Source organism: Rhinolophus sinicus, chromosome 17, assembly GCF_057876585.1.
Source record: "Rhinolophus sinicus isolate RSI-liver-muscle chromosome 17, RSI-T2T, whole genome shotgun sequence".
NCBI classification, from domain to species: Eukaryota; Metazoa; Chordata; class Mammalia; order Chiroptera; family Rhinolophidae; genus Rhinolophus; species Rhinolophus sinicus.
In genome coordinates, this window is record NC_142517.1 from 92,087,982 (window position 1) to 92,103,743 (window position 15,762).

General features: G+C 39.3%; 1 pseudogene; it reads right to left on the reverse strand.

The window, feature by feature from the left end:
* Window positions 1–1,546: 1,546 nt before the first annotated feature.
* On the reverse strand, window positions 1,547–6,093 carry LOC109447563 (extracellular sulfatase Sulf-2 pseudogene; annotated as a pseudogene).
* Window positions 6,094–15,762: the final 9,669 nt, after the last annotated feature.

Genomic DNA, 15,762 nt, shown 5'->3' on the forward strand with positions numbered 1-15,762 from the left:
GTGATATGTAATATTCTTTTATTTGGTATTAGTGGTTTTGTGCTTATTTTATACTTACCTTCTATTTATGGTTTTTCTATTTACAATAGAAATATATAGTTTTTTAAAATAAGTTTAAATAATGGAATCAATTCAAATATTAGTTAAAACAATATGGTATATTTATGAAGAAGTTTATGCAGAATGCTTCTCAAAAAATACATATATATATATATATATATATATATATATATATGCTTCTTGGCTTCTCACTTTTAACATTTTATCTTGTAAACCCTCTTCTTGAATTTGTTTCTCTTCATTCTCAGATTCTGACCAAGGTATATTTTCTCTAACTTACTCCCTTGTTGATTTTATTTATTTATGTTTTATGGTTTTAGTTACCATTATTATATAGATTGCTAAATGTGCATTGTTCTCAGCTTCCACTGGCACTCTTTAAACCTTCTATACAATTTGATCTGGCTATTGCATGGTAATGTCCTCGTTACCGGTTGCATTGTCTTTAGTTTTTCTCTTTTCCAATGCAGCCCACAACACTGCCAGTGTATCTTGTAAAAAATAATTGTTTTAGATTACTCAGTTTTTAAAAATGTCTTCAATGACTGCATAAAAAGTATGTTCTCTAATCTTTAATAACATACATGATATAGCCACTACTCTCTGCCTAATCTATCTTTATGGCATCATCCCCCAACTCCCAGTCCCTTTTGCCTTGCCTTCTTTATTCCATTTCCATTCCTGGTTCCATGTCTCTACCTTGCTGTAATACTATATGACTCTAGCATGTTTCACATCACACAGCCTTTTCTCTTGATATTGCTTTATCATATATACTTTTGGTTGTATTAAAAAAATATGATATTTCAAAGAACAGGTTTTGATGTTTCTTATTCTGCTAGAAAATGTTTGGCTTTCCACATTTATAAATATTGGAAGTTTGTTTTTTTTTTCCCCTGAAAATACAAAGGATGATCTTAAGAATATGAAGATAGAAATTAACCTAATTTTTAAAATGTTGTTCTTATCTAATTTTTTTAAGTTGGTAGAACCTTGGATTATTATAGAACCCACTCTGTTATCAATGTGTATTATCCAATTATGAGATAATCTGTAATAATTTTACTGAATCTAAGTTTACAAACAAATATTACTATTAGTTTTAAAAAATATAGTTAGAAAACTAAGCCTGTGATAGAAGCACAGAATCAAAATCAGATTTCTTACCATTCTGGGCACCCTTCTGAGGACTTACCCTAATTTTTCTATGTTTTTATTAAAATAAGTCACCAAGACTGAAAATTATATTTGACATGGTTCTCATCATTGAAGCATATTGTGAAAATATTACTTTCTGTGCCTTGCACACTGTTGCTATTAATAAAGTCTAATAATTATTTATAATTATGTAACACATGTCATTTTATGGTGAGTTCCCCCTCCCCCCAACAATGGCCTTTTCCAAAATGTCAAGGTTACCTCATACCAACTGCTGGTCATGGGCTAGGGTTTTGAACGTTGTATGACAATACTTAAGACTACAAAATGTCTTTACAAATACAATTTCATTAAAACTTGGGACATACATCAACTTCATTTCTCGTTAGTACTTTAAAAAACATTAGTTCTGGGACAGATAACAAAGGAATAGTGGGAGAAATGGTATCTGGTCAGGAATAAACACATGTCCACAACCGCAAGGGCCTTTTATCTTACACTGACCACAAAGCATTTACTGACATCACCACTCTTGAAGACTGGGTTTTCTTATTAGTCAGATTCCCCTGAAAGTGTGCATGCTGGTTACATGTAAATAGTCACATACAGTCACACAGTGAAGTTAGTTTCTTCAGAGACAATGAAGGTTATGGTGCTAGATACATGTCATTTCTTTTGTACTGTTGACTCACTGTCAAACTCTGTGCACCAATGTCAGCATTTGCAAGTTGCCTCTGTCCTGCTTCTTAGTTCCATCTTCATGAAAAAACCAAAGGATAAGAGGATTCAAAACAGGGTTGATCCTCCCTTATGATTTAAAAAAAAATTCCAGTCACTTTTTACTCTCGGGGGAATTTTCCAAGAAATCTCTGTTCTTTTTCCCTTGTGAGCCTCTGAGAGAGGGTTAGTGGTGACTTTTTGATATAAAAACGCATTTTGTGCAGCTGGTGAGGTATAATCCAAAGGAAAAGCAGCGATAAAACTGGAATTCCCAAAGTATCACAACTCCTGATGGTTCTCTTCCAGAATTTGCCATGTTGACTAAAAACAAGTTTTATGTCTCTCAGGTCTCCTGGCTAACAGCATAGGTCTGCTTGAAATCATACATGGCTTTTCACTGTCTGTACAGTCAGATGATGCCTCTGTTTTTGGAGGTCCGTTTCGTGCTGCTTAACCTTCCCAACTTTCCACAGCTGTCCCCTGTATTGCTCATAGCTTCCTCCATCTTTAAGCCCCAAGTCCATGTTTCCGTCCAGGGGTTATACTGCCTGTAACCCTTGCAACTCCTCAGCTCCTTGATCTGTACATATAGCTGATTGATGATATCCCTGTCCAGTGTATTCACTGTATTCATCAACTGGTGGGGGTCTGTGTTGAGATCAAAGTACTTGAGGAAGCCGTTTACAAATTCACAGAAGAGGAAATTGTGGGTCTCCCTGATTATGCTCATGCACTAGTATGTGTTGCTGTTGGCACTGGCACAAACACCGAAGGCCCCAGAGTCCAGAGAGGTGCAGTCTGCCAGTGCTGATTGTCGTGGGTAAATTACGTGAGGCCCAGCATGCTGCACATGTCCCTGTTCTGCAGTCACTCGAGCAGTTTGCAAAGTTTCTTCTTGCACTTCTGCTCCTCCACCAGCCACACCTTGTCTTTCTCTTGCAGCCCCTTCCTGACAGGATGCAGACTGGAGCCTTTGTGCCTAAGGGTGTGTTCTGGGTGTGATAACTGATATGTGACTATCACATTCTTCTGGCTGCTTTTTCTTCAGGTGACCTCGGAATTCCCTCAGCTTAACTTTGTTCTTCAGGGTTTTGATCTCATGGTCAATGTACAGCTTGTGGTCTTTCCAGGCCTGCAGAGACTTGTACAGGTTCAGGTCACACTGGACCATGTCTTTCTCTAAGATGTAGGACCCATGTGTGACTTTAATGGGGTTGTGGGCTGAGTAGTCTGGAACGCCTCCAGCGCCATTGAAGTTTCTGCTGTCCTTGTCATCTTGGTCCTTAGGGGCCCCTGGCCAGTGCCCCTTGGTAAGGTTGAGGAGCTGGAATGTCTCATCCAGACCTATATGGTGTGCCTTGCTCTCCATCCCGATGGCCACTGAGCGGATGGAGCCATACAGCAATAGCTGTACTTCTTCTTGAAGAACTTCTTCCGGTGTCTGGGTGGGCGGCGTTTATAGTCCCTGAGGTCACAGGTACAAGCCCCGCCATCCTGTCCGCAGTACTTGGGCACCAGGTTGGACAGGACTCTTCCCCCAGGCCCTGTGGAGACCTTGCACTTGTGTAGCTCAGCGACCCCGTGGCATCCTCCACACACTGCCACTTCTGTTCCAGCTGCTCACATGTGGTCCCCAGCTGCTCTGCACGCTGGCGCAGTTCTTTCACACTCTGGTGCTTGGGCAGGAAGCTCTCCTCCTGGGCATCCACCTTGTCACTGTCCCTTTTGTGAAGCAGTTTGCCTCTCTCCACTAGAAAGGACGCCCGCCAGACCCTCATCTTCTTTTTCAAATGAAACCGATTCACCAGCTGCTCGGTGTCCAGCAGCTTGAGGATGGATTTCCCATCCATACCCAAGGCGATGTCCAGGGAGGTGGAAAGTGGTCAATGCTGAGGCTGATGTGGGGATTCTGCAAGCCTGCCTGCCCATTGGAGCCCCTCGCATAGACCGGGACCCTAATGTTGAACTCGTTGGGCATGGACTTCCCCTTGACAGGTCTAATTGGCCGATGTGGTAGCCGTGGTCAGAGGTGTACACGATGCAGGTGTTGTCCAGCTCGCTGGTCTCCACCAGCATGAGGGTCTGTCAGCGCTTCCGCTGCAGCATGTGGATGAATTCCACGTGGATGGGCTTCCTGGGCCCTGTGTAGCACATGATCTAGTGCTTCTGAGGGTTGGGCGCGTAGCTGTATCTCGGCGCCATGTGCTGCAGGCGTTGGGGAAGAGGCGTGAGTATTGGGGGGCCGAGTCCTCAGGGCCGTGGGGGGCTGCACGGCTGATGACCATTACGGAGGCCCTGTGTGGGTACATCTTCACGGAAGAAGCTCACACAGTCGTTGATGATGACCTCTGCCGGGTAAACTTCGGAGTAATCAACGCCGTGTTTCTTCTTCAACCTGTCCTGACAAACGCTAGTTATAAAAGCAGGAGTTTTTAAGGAGGCCGACCCACTGCTTCCATCCTGGTGGCACATTGGAACCATTGTATCCCTTCAGGTACTTCCCAGAGAAAGCTGTCCCATAGGTAGCCCGTACTGCCGAGGCACATGGCAGTGGTGCAGCTCTGGTGCTGCGCCTGCCGCAGAGCAAGGAGCAACTCCCGTTGTTGGTGTAGGTGTTGTGGTTGTGGACTCACTTGCGGGTGAGGAAGGAGGAGCGCGAGGGGCAGCACGTGGGCGTGGTCACCAAGGCGTCTATCAAGCGCGCCCCGCCCTGCTGCGCGGTCCTCTGGGACTTGTTCATCACATGCGTGAAACCAAGCTCGGCGTCCTGGGCTTCCATCTGCACAAGGATAATGTTGGGCAGATACTTCCGTGGTCCCTCAAACCTGCCTTTCAGGTGGTGGTGGGACAGGAATGCAGAATTTCCATGGGGCAGAGAGAGAACAGTTGCTGAGAGCCGACAAAGCAGGAGGCCAGGGTGTGCCATTTTATGTTATTGCTGATCCATTGCTTCTTGCAGGAGGCAGGAGTCTAAGGTTTCCTCTTGTGGATTTATTTCTTTGCCCTGTTGGCTTGGGGATCAGCAGGCCTGGGGGCACAGGGGACTCCGCCCCGCTGTCACTACCTCCACCACTGCAACTGCTGCTGCATACCCCTATGATGCTTTTTTTTATTCCTATTACTGGAGTCCCACAAAACTCCTGTATTATAGGTGGGACTTCTACTTTTGGCCTTTTTTTAAATTTTTATAAATAATTCTGAATGATGTCTAAAAACAACAAAAACTATGTTTCTTAGGCCAAGAAAAAATAATTTCCTAATCATTGGTAGGAATTCCTCCATTGGGCATTTAGAATTTTGTGTTAGGTTCTGGGTACTGATCAAAACTAACGAGCAGATGCCCAGGAGGAAAGTGTGTAGGAGAGTAGAGTAGCTCATAAAATCATAGAGAAATAAATTTTGAGAGTTATAAAATGATAAAAGGCACTGCTTATAATTTTCAGGCTGGATCCGAGATGAGGCAATAATGTAGTACAAGGTATGACAATTAAGTTCACGAACTTGCCACCATGCCCTTACATTGGCAGCACTGTACAAACAGCTCGGTAAGGTTTCATAACCTTGGTATATCAATGTCTCACAGCTGTATTCATATTGACCTGTGGTAGTGTCTTACTGAATGACGTTCATTATTATTATTGCATGTTTTTGTGTGCTGTTGCAAGAATGTCTGAGATTGAATTAGATCAAGGAACAAACATGAAATTTCTTGTTAAACTTGGTAAGAGTGGAAGTGAAATCAGGGACATATTTGTCCAAGTTTATGGACAATACCATGAAGAAAATGGCAGTGTACAAATGGATTAAATGTTTTTTTCTGAAAGGAGAGAATGTGTCACTAATGAAAAGTGGTCAGGGCAGCCAGTAACGCGGAGAACTGATGAAAACATTGCACCCAAAAATTTGTCGAATTGTGCTTCAAAATCATCGGCTGACTGTGAGAAGCATAGCAGACTAAGTAAACATTGATAGAGAAACAGTTAGGAAAATCTTAATTGAAAATTTGGCATGAGAAAGTGTGTGCAAAAATGGTCCTGAAGGAGCTCTTGTATCACGACAATGCACCAGCTCACACAGCACTGTCAGTGAGGGAGTTTTTAGCCAGTAAACAAATAACTGTATTGGAACACCCTCCCTACTCACCTGATATGGCCCCCAATAACTTCTTTCTTTACCTGAAGATAAAGAAAATATTGAAAGGAAGACATTTTGATGACATTCAGGATATCAAGAGTAATACGATGACAGTTCTGATGGCCATTCCAGAAAAAGAGTTCCAACATTGCTTTGAAGGGTGTACTAGTGATGGCATTCACGCATAGCTTCCCAAGGAGAGTGCTATTCAGCAATGAGGTATGCAGCACTTTTTCTAGGATGAGTTTGCACACTTCATTGTCTGACCTCATATAACCAGCTCTCCAGAAAAAGAGAAGAAAAAGCCCAAATTTTTTAGGATTTGTTAATTTCTATTGTGTAAATATTCTCACCATGGCCAATTTAAAGCTACAAATATGATCTCACTGGACGCAGGGTTGGGAAGAGATATGCAGTAGTACAATAATATATAGTATTTCTATCATGCAGCTTTAGGTGTAAATAACCTCTATCATAAATAATAGTAAAATAGTTAGGAAGTGATTAGGTATATTAATTATCTTTTTAAAATAATTTGTTTAAGTTTGTATGATTTAATTTTTAATAATGGATAGTTTGGCAACCTGTTTGCAAACTACCTGAAAATTTAAAAATTAGCTTTGGGGAATTTTTTAGTCAATATGGCAGAAAAGGTGAATGTTATGCTTGCCTCCTCTCATGATCACATCAAAATTATGACTGAACTACAGAACAACCATCATTGAGAATCACCTGAAGTTGAGCTGAACAGAAGTCCTACAACTAAAGACATACAGGAGAAGCCACCTCAAGACTGGTAGAAGGAGCACAGAAGTGAAATGGGCTGCTCCCACCCCGGTGTGTGTCACTTAAAATTGACTGAGGGATATCTCAGCTGAAGAGGTGACCCCCAAGGAGTGAAGAGTCCCAGCCCCACACAAGGCTCCCAGCCCAGGGTTCCTGTGCCAGGAAGAGAAGTCCCCACAAATTCTAGCTTTGAAAACCAGCAGAAATTATGGCTGAGAGAGATGGAGGATGGCTGGAGACATAGGCATTACCTTTAAAGGGCTCACACATTCTTACTCACTGACAGATTCACTTACTCTGAGCTCCAACACTGGAGCAGCAACTTGAAAGTGCCAAGGGACACAATGGGGAGGAAGTGAATTATCTAGCTTCAGTAAAAATGGCTGGAAAGGTAGCTTTCTCCCAGCTATTGTTCCTTTTTTGAACCATCACCCCACTCATCATGCAGATGCAGGTTGCTGCTATATCAGTCTCCAACAACCTAACACCATTCACTCCACCCTGGTGACTCCCTGTGACCCCACCCCACCCAACTTTCAGGCCCACCCAAGTCACTTCCAGTAGCTTTTCAATACAAATAGCCTGCTTTGGCTCCTGCTGCAGACTTTCCCAAATTTTCTCAAAGGTTCACAAACCCCAAACAAGCAGTATCTGGTGTTGGCATGCACTGGGTGGCAGCTACTTTGTGGCTCATTCCAGGTGGCTCTAGCAGGATACGAGATATGACTGAACTCGGCTTGTGGTAGAGTCCCTCCCAGGAGGCCCCAGGGCCAGCAAACTTGGTAGCCAGCTTCGGACTGAGCTGGAACACCATTCAGCAGCCTCTGTGGATGATACATCAGAAGGGAAGACTGGGCAGAGCCTTCCTTGTAAAGTGATTCCTGTACCTAGGATCTAGCCCTTGCACATCTCCTCCACTATAGTCATGGCCTGTCCTCGCAACCAATCAGCCTGAGGGTCAAACCCTCCCCTTAATATGGAAATAGCAACCAAGACTCAACTACAACAGGAGGGTACACACAGCACACCCAAGGGTAACCCAGCTCACGTAACCTGGGAGACTGAGCCATGGGCCCCCCCAGAACACCTACTACATAAGGCCACTCTACTAAGACTGGGACACATACCTAATACATAGAAACAAACACAGAGGGAGGCAGCCAGATGGGGAGACAAAGAAACATGTCCCAACTTAAAGAACAGGAAAAAGCTTCAGAAAAAGAACTAAACAAAATGGAGCCAAGCAATCTACCAAATGCAGAATTCAAAACACTGGTTATATAAGTGACCAGAAACTTCCCTAACATGGTGAAGGAAATAGACATACAAGCCCAGGAAGGACAGAGTCCCAAACAAGATGAACCCAAAGAGGCTCACACCAAGACACATCATAATTAAATGCCAAAGGTTAAAGACAAAAAGAGAATCTTAAAAACAGCAAGAGAAAGGCAGTTAGTTACCTACAAGGGAGAACGCATAAGACTGTCAACTGATTTGTCAACAGAAATTTTACAGGCCTGAGGGAATGTTATGAAATATTCAAAGTGACAAAAAGCAAGGACCTACAACCAAGATTATTCTACCCAGCAAAGCTATTATTTAGAATCGAAGGACAGATAAAGAGCTTCCCAGATAAGAAAAGAAAAAGCTAAAGGAATTCATCACTCCCAAATCAGTATTACAAGAAATGTTAAAGGGACTTCTTTAAGAAGAAGAAAACAATAAAATCAAAAAACGAATAATAAAATAGCAGCAGTAACTACATATCTATCAACAATTACTGTAAACGTAAATGGTTTAAATGCTCCAATCAAAAACATATGGTAGCTGAATAGAAAAGAAAACACAGCTCTTACATGTGCTGCTTGCAAGAGACTCACTTCAGATCAAAAGATACAGACTTGAAGTAAAGGGATGGAAAAAAAATATTTCATGAGAATGAAAATGAAAAAAAAAAAGGTGGGGTAGCACTACTTACACCAGACACAACAGACATTAAAACAAAGGCTATAACAAGAGACAAAGGAGGACCCAATAATCCCACTTCTGGGTATTTATCTGAAGAAACCCAAATCTCTATTTCAAAGGGACATGTGCATCCATATGTGCATTACATCATTATTTACAACAGCCACGATATGGAAGCAACCTGAGTATCCATCAACAGATGAATAAAGAAGAGGTGGTACATATAGACAATGGAATATTACTCAGACAATGGAATATAAAAGAAAATGAAAAAAAAAAAAAAAAAAAAAAAAGAAAGAAATCTTGCCATCTGCAACAACATGGATGGACCTAGAGGGTACTATACTTAATAGGGTAAGTCAGACAGAGAAAGACAAATGTCATATGATTTCACTTATATGTGAAATGTGAAGAACAAAATAAACAAATAAAGAAACAGAAACAACCTCATAGTTACAGAGAACATTTTGATGGTGCTAGATGGGAAGGGAGTTGGGGGAGTAGGTGAAAATGGGGAAAGGATTAAGAAGTACAAATTGGTAGTTACAAAATAGTCATAGCGATGCAAAGTTTAAGTCAATAATACTGTAATAGCTATGCATGGTTTCAGATGGGTACTAAATTTATTGGAGTGATCACTTTGTAAGTTATGTAAATGTCTAATCACTATGTTGTACACCTGAAACTAATGTAATACTGTATTTCAACTGTAAGTGAAAAATATATATATAAAAAAATAAAATTAATGTTAAAAAAAAGTAAAAATTAGCTCTTGGCATCTGGTATAAGCCCTCTTTAGCATACCACGAGATTAATGGAAGACATGACTCCCTCAGATATTTTACGATACACACGGAGAAGGATAAGATTGTAGTATTTTATTCTAGAGGGCATCACCAGGACCAAGAGGTACAAAATATATAAAATGAAAGATTCGGGATCAATTTTATGACCAGACTTTTTAACGGTGAAATTTTCCAATGTGATTGGCTATTTTGAGCAATAGATCTTCACTGAAAATATCCAAAGAGACACGTTAGACTGAAAATATCCATGAAGAGACTGAATGACCTTAGCTAATAGTTTTGTGGAAGGCCTTCAGAACTGCTGTGGCTAGACCTAAATGATGCCTTCCAACTCTAAGTTTCAAATGATGATTTTGATGACCAGATATTTGCTTTTATAAGTTCTTGATTCACGATTTCAAGTCAAGCATGCCAAAATCCATTCATGAAATTATTTTTACTGAGCCCTATGGATGCAGTGTTGCTTAAAAATGAATTGGACAGGACAGAGTACACCTCCGTGCTTGTACTATATAGGCAAAAAGTTAGAAATGTCAGGACTGGCTTAGATCCCATCAATCTGATGATCCCCACAGGAATGAAAGGAAAGCTAGAAGGAGAAAAAAAACATTTTCACCCAGCAGTCTTCTAAAGAGCATGTAAAAGAGAAACAGGAAAAGCAAGAAAAATAATGTACCCACTCTCCCCCCCAGAGTCTGTCGCTGGCCTTGGTTCTGGACTTTAAATGTTAGGGACATTTAGTGGAGCGATAAAACAGTGTGAGGTTAACAAGAACAGACAAGATTTGTCTATTTGCAGAGATCTCTAAAATAGACACCAGAAATGGGGGGGAAAATGCAGGATTTCATAGCTCTGTGTATCCAGGTTTTGATAGAAAATTGAGAGGCATCCATAAATGAAAGTTAACTAAAAATAAAGTTGTCACTTGAGTAATTTGAATATGCATGCACTTTATCCCAAACTTCTTCGTGATTTCCAGAACATTTTAGTACCATTTAGAGATTCAGCTTTGAAAAACTTAAGATAAAAACAGAGATTCACAAGAAAAGAGAATCTGAGTACAATCAAAGTGGAAAAGTGGAGAAGTGGAGCTATGGGTGGAAATCTGGTAACCAACCATAGATAGCATAACCGACTATAGAGAGGGTCCTAAGGACACTTTTGTATGCTTGATGCATTTTGACATTTATCTTTCAATCAGATGTTAATGCTTTAATTTGTCGAAAAAAATGATGCATTTGTGAGGTTGATTTATATCTCCCTTTTACCAAATTTTTAAAATATTAAGTTCTAATCTGGTAGTCTCAAAGCAAATTTGTCTTGAATGTCTAGATAAATTGACCACTAGGATTAAAAAACAAACAAACAAAAACAAACAAACAAACAAAAAAACATTGTTACTCAAGCTGTGGTAATGTTTGGGGAATGAAACCAGCATTTTAGGCCATGCATTTTCACCTCCAGGAGACCCCTGCAACCATTGCCACCCAAGTATAGCAGAGGAGAGGACATGAGCATCCTGGGAAGGCACTGGGGGAAGAATCCACAGTAGTCCGCATCAATGTCTCATTTTTTAATCAGTGCAAACATTTGTGATTTTGACTTCATAAACCTCCACACCTATTATAATAAAAATGAAATTTCAAAATGCTTTTCTCCAATACTTTTAGGATTATTGACATGGCAATAAGATGAATCATGTATATCCCACAGCTTCAGATACACCCTGGCATACCAGCCCTGGGGTTACGCACATCCCAGTTTGAGACTCAAGCTGTAAGGATCCAGAAGCCATCTCTGCTCCTGTATACTCATTTGCATAGACACAGTGCACTGTCATGCACATTTTGGCATCCTCACAAACACTTCGCTTACTGATGATACCTAGGCTAAGCCACCTCCAGGTCATAAGGTTGAAAGGGACCTTAGAAGGCCACTTTGTCTAGCCTCTGGCCTACAGGGATAACCACATTGAAATTACCAAAGACATGAGAACACAGATTGGTCCAAAAGCTCTGCAGAGAAAGAATCCCATAAACAATCTGGGAACCTCATCCCATTTTAATATCAGGAAGTTCTTTCTTCAGAATACATACAATGCATTTTAACTCTGCATATCTCTTGGGAGACCAAAACACAAAACAAAACAATACAAAAAAACTCAGATAATTTAATTATAAAAAGGCACTTGCACCAAGGGCCATCAGTTATATCCTACATGATGGCAAAAATGTTATTAGAAGGTCTCTAGAATATACATGCTCTTGAGAGTGAAATTAAAACATCAGTTTAATTTTCTGTTGTATTTGTAGCTTAATATTTAACCTGAAATATTCTTTTCAGTTGCCAAGTAAGAATGAAGATTTTTACCTTACAAAGACTTAAGCAATTCTTTTAACTAAAACTAAACATATGCTGTGCTAATAGGTTAAATAAGAAAGAGGGTAAAGACAGGTCTACTTTTCTCATGGAAAACAATTTTAAATCTGCTTTGTGTTTGCAGAAAATGAGGGTTAGCTGTGTGCTGGCAAGGCTGTGTGTATATTTATCACCTGGTATCTAAGAAGCGCTAATACTAGCGCTGGTATCTAAGAATGAATGAATGAATGCTTAGAATAATTTTTATGTGTGCCAATGATTACCAGACTTATCAAGGAGACAATGGAAGTGGAAGTGTAAATTCCAGATGCAGATACTAATTTTAAAACGAGAATAATTAATATACTTGGTATCATTTCTAAGACCATCACTAACAGTAAGCAAAAAAAGGCAATATGATAGTTTAGAATTTTAAAAGTACAACTACCAAAATTCAAATCCCAGTAGAAGAGCTAAATAACCCTGAGCATGCAAACGGCACAGAGAATGAAAGAAATATTTAAGGAATGATTCTCATAGCAACGGATACGCAGCATAGTTTAGATCATTTGTTTCATTCTTTGCAATATAAACTGAAATTCAACTTATGTAATTTAGAGTTGTTTTAATAGAGATAAACCTGTTTCTAACTTTTAAAAACTGGGAATTTGTGGTCACATGCTAATTTCCAGTCCTGAGAACATCTTTATTTAAAGGCAAATATATGACTTCCTATCATCATTCAAAAGTAACAGTTGCATGTCAATAGCTTTCATAGAATGATTTCCTTCGTTGTGCTTCACAAATATTTTGGAAGGTAGGTATTACTTTGCCCACTTTATATATGATAAAACTGAGGCTGGAGGGTTTTGTAAACCATCATGATCACAGAGCAAGTAAGTGGTCTTTAGGATTCGAATCTAAGATTTAGCTACTATTTAAGCTGTTTCTCTAAAACTCTCATACTTTTCAGGTATTGTTAAAAGGAATGTAAAAGTAGCATTAAAATTTTCACAGAGCTTCAGTTTAGGCTGTACTAATAAAATTCTAGAGTGAAAATTCCATGAATGGGGCAAAATAATATCTGGTTATATTTTAAATATTAAGTGGGGAAGTACTACTAGTGCTCTCTGAACCTCTGGACACAAATACAGTTTTGAGTTGTTTTCTTTTTGTTTATGTATATTTAAGTATCTGATGTGCTGAGTATCATAATGTCTAACTTATTTTAAAATGTTATTTATAAATGATCAATTTTGAGAATCAGACAGGAAAGTTATTCAGAATACAAATTAGTAAAATACAGGTCCCAGATTACTGTCTACTGTTACATCTAAATTAACAGCTTATATTTAGACAGCACTTTTGAGGGCAGATAGCATTTCCCAAAATGTGTTTGTTGTATGGAATATCTTCCCTTCAGGAGTGCTGTCCGAGGGCCAAATAAGCTTAGGAAACACAGTGACATATGTCTTCTTGGACAGTCACAAAACAGCATTTTAAAGATCAAGAGATCTTTCACTGAAGAAACCTATTTCGTGGTTTTACTTAATATTTCTCAGACGGAAGTAACCATGGAATCTTTTGGTTTTTATTTTCCCTGGTAAAATCTATTACTATCCACTAGAAATAGAAACTATTGATTATCTTATTTCATCCTCAAACAAATCACACGAAAGGGATGACCTCATCCCTACCTTTTTGAGACCAATCAAGGGTATCAGACTATTAAGTAGCAGAGCGAGGGTTTGCACTCAGATCTTCAGACTAAGTCCAGAGACCCCCTTTCTCTTTCTACTTGACTACAGTTTTTGTTTGTTTGTTTGTTTGTTTGTTTGTTTGTTTATCTCCACCAGTATCTTTGTGCTCCATTTATTTTTAACCCATGTGTCTCGTGCTGAAGGAAACCGCCTGTGCTGCCACTTCATGCAGCACTTTAGGATTCCGTTCCAATTTCAAGAAAGAATTCTTGATAACAGAATTGCTGTGTAAAGAATTTGTTTAAATCTAAAGCAGAAAACCACTCATGAGTAACACTGGCAGTTAAATGGTACCATCTGGAGCAACAGGCATCTGTAAGGATCCTTATTTAAGAACCAGTTTACAAATAATCACAGACCCCTGGAATTAAGCAGTTAGCTCCTTTGTCATGTATAACAAGCATTCAAGGGAAAATAGTTTGCTTCACTGCTTTTGAATCTTCATGGACAAAAATACCAGGATATTTTGGCTCTTTCCTTAGAAATACCAGTGAGAATCCCTTAAATCAATAACATTAAGAGTAACAGATAATCCAGTCCCTGTTCTCCAGTTTCATAGACATGGACAAGAAATAAAGTTTCTGATTTAGAAGAAGAGGAAAGAAATTAAATTTATGTGGGTTACAGCTCAAGAAAGAAAGAAGGGATGCATTTTTGAACACAATAAAGGATTTACTTTATAACAAATATAAATATTGTATAAATTCTACAAAGTTTCTAGTTATTTGTTGCAAATTATGTTTTCACTTTAAATTTTGCATCTTCCTAGCATTCACCAAAATCAGATTTTGATTACTTTGTACTGTGTATACAAGCATATAGCATATCGCATATGCTCAAGAATTACTTGTAGATCTCAATAAACATAAAGACAGACAGGGACATAAGCACCGATACAACAAGGAGTAAAAGCAAAGAGTGTTTATTCCTTTATGGAATAAAATGCAAAGCGATTCTCAGACCAATGAAATCAGCTCCTGGGGGCAATGTTTTCCTATCTTAAAATGGTACTATTTGTACTGCACACTGCCCTGTAAGGTAAACAGACACATACTGCTCAAGACCACAGAAGACTGACCAAGGGTTGTTGGAGGGGGCGGCTCTGGCCACTGCAGGGCTTGCTAGGCCATACCCAGGCCTGAGGGGATCAAAATCTCTGTAAGCTGTGTCCCAGAGACTAAAATCTTTCCATTTCATTTAGTTTCTATCCATCAGTTGGATAGACCTCATTGAAAACAACTTTTTTGTGGTGTAAATTTATTTGTACCATTTCCCTTACGTTAGCATTGAACAAGTGTGTTAATATAAAGGAACCTAGGCTCACCTGTAGAATGCTAATAACACTTATACTTAGTATCTATTTTCACCACAAAATGTTTTTTTCTCTGTAGACAAAAACAACTTTTTAAGGCCAGATTAGATTTGAACATGTGTAACATCATTGTTAAACTATACTGGAATCACACACAGATGCACAGTCTGTGAAAAGCAAAACACTCTGAAGGAAAACCACCTGTAAGTACTTTATGAATTTAAAATTTTTGTTATCACACTATCCTCAAGTATAATGTAAATCTTGGATTCTAAATCTCACATTCTTCTCAAAAATAGGACCTCATCAGTGTCTCTGAGAGATAAAAGAGGTGAGGTAATGAGAAGAGGTGCTATGAGAACTTCAACACAGTATAGAAACGTAAATACTATCGAGGGAATGAACAAACCACCCAGGAGGACATATGTGTATACGAAAAACAACGCTGAATATTAGATTGCTCCTCAGTCTCCTCATATTCATGGATACATAAACTAAGTTTCTCTTGTTTTTCCTCTTAATAGTTAATTTGTAATAGTGAAACATAAAAATATTATGGCAAATAATTATTTAGCTAGAAGAGCATTTGTATTTTAACAATAGCTGTCTGATATTGCTTCTTAAGTGTTTTCTCATAAATATTTTCTGTGTCTGTACAGTGTGTGTATACTTGAGAGGATACTAACTCTGCCAACACATC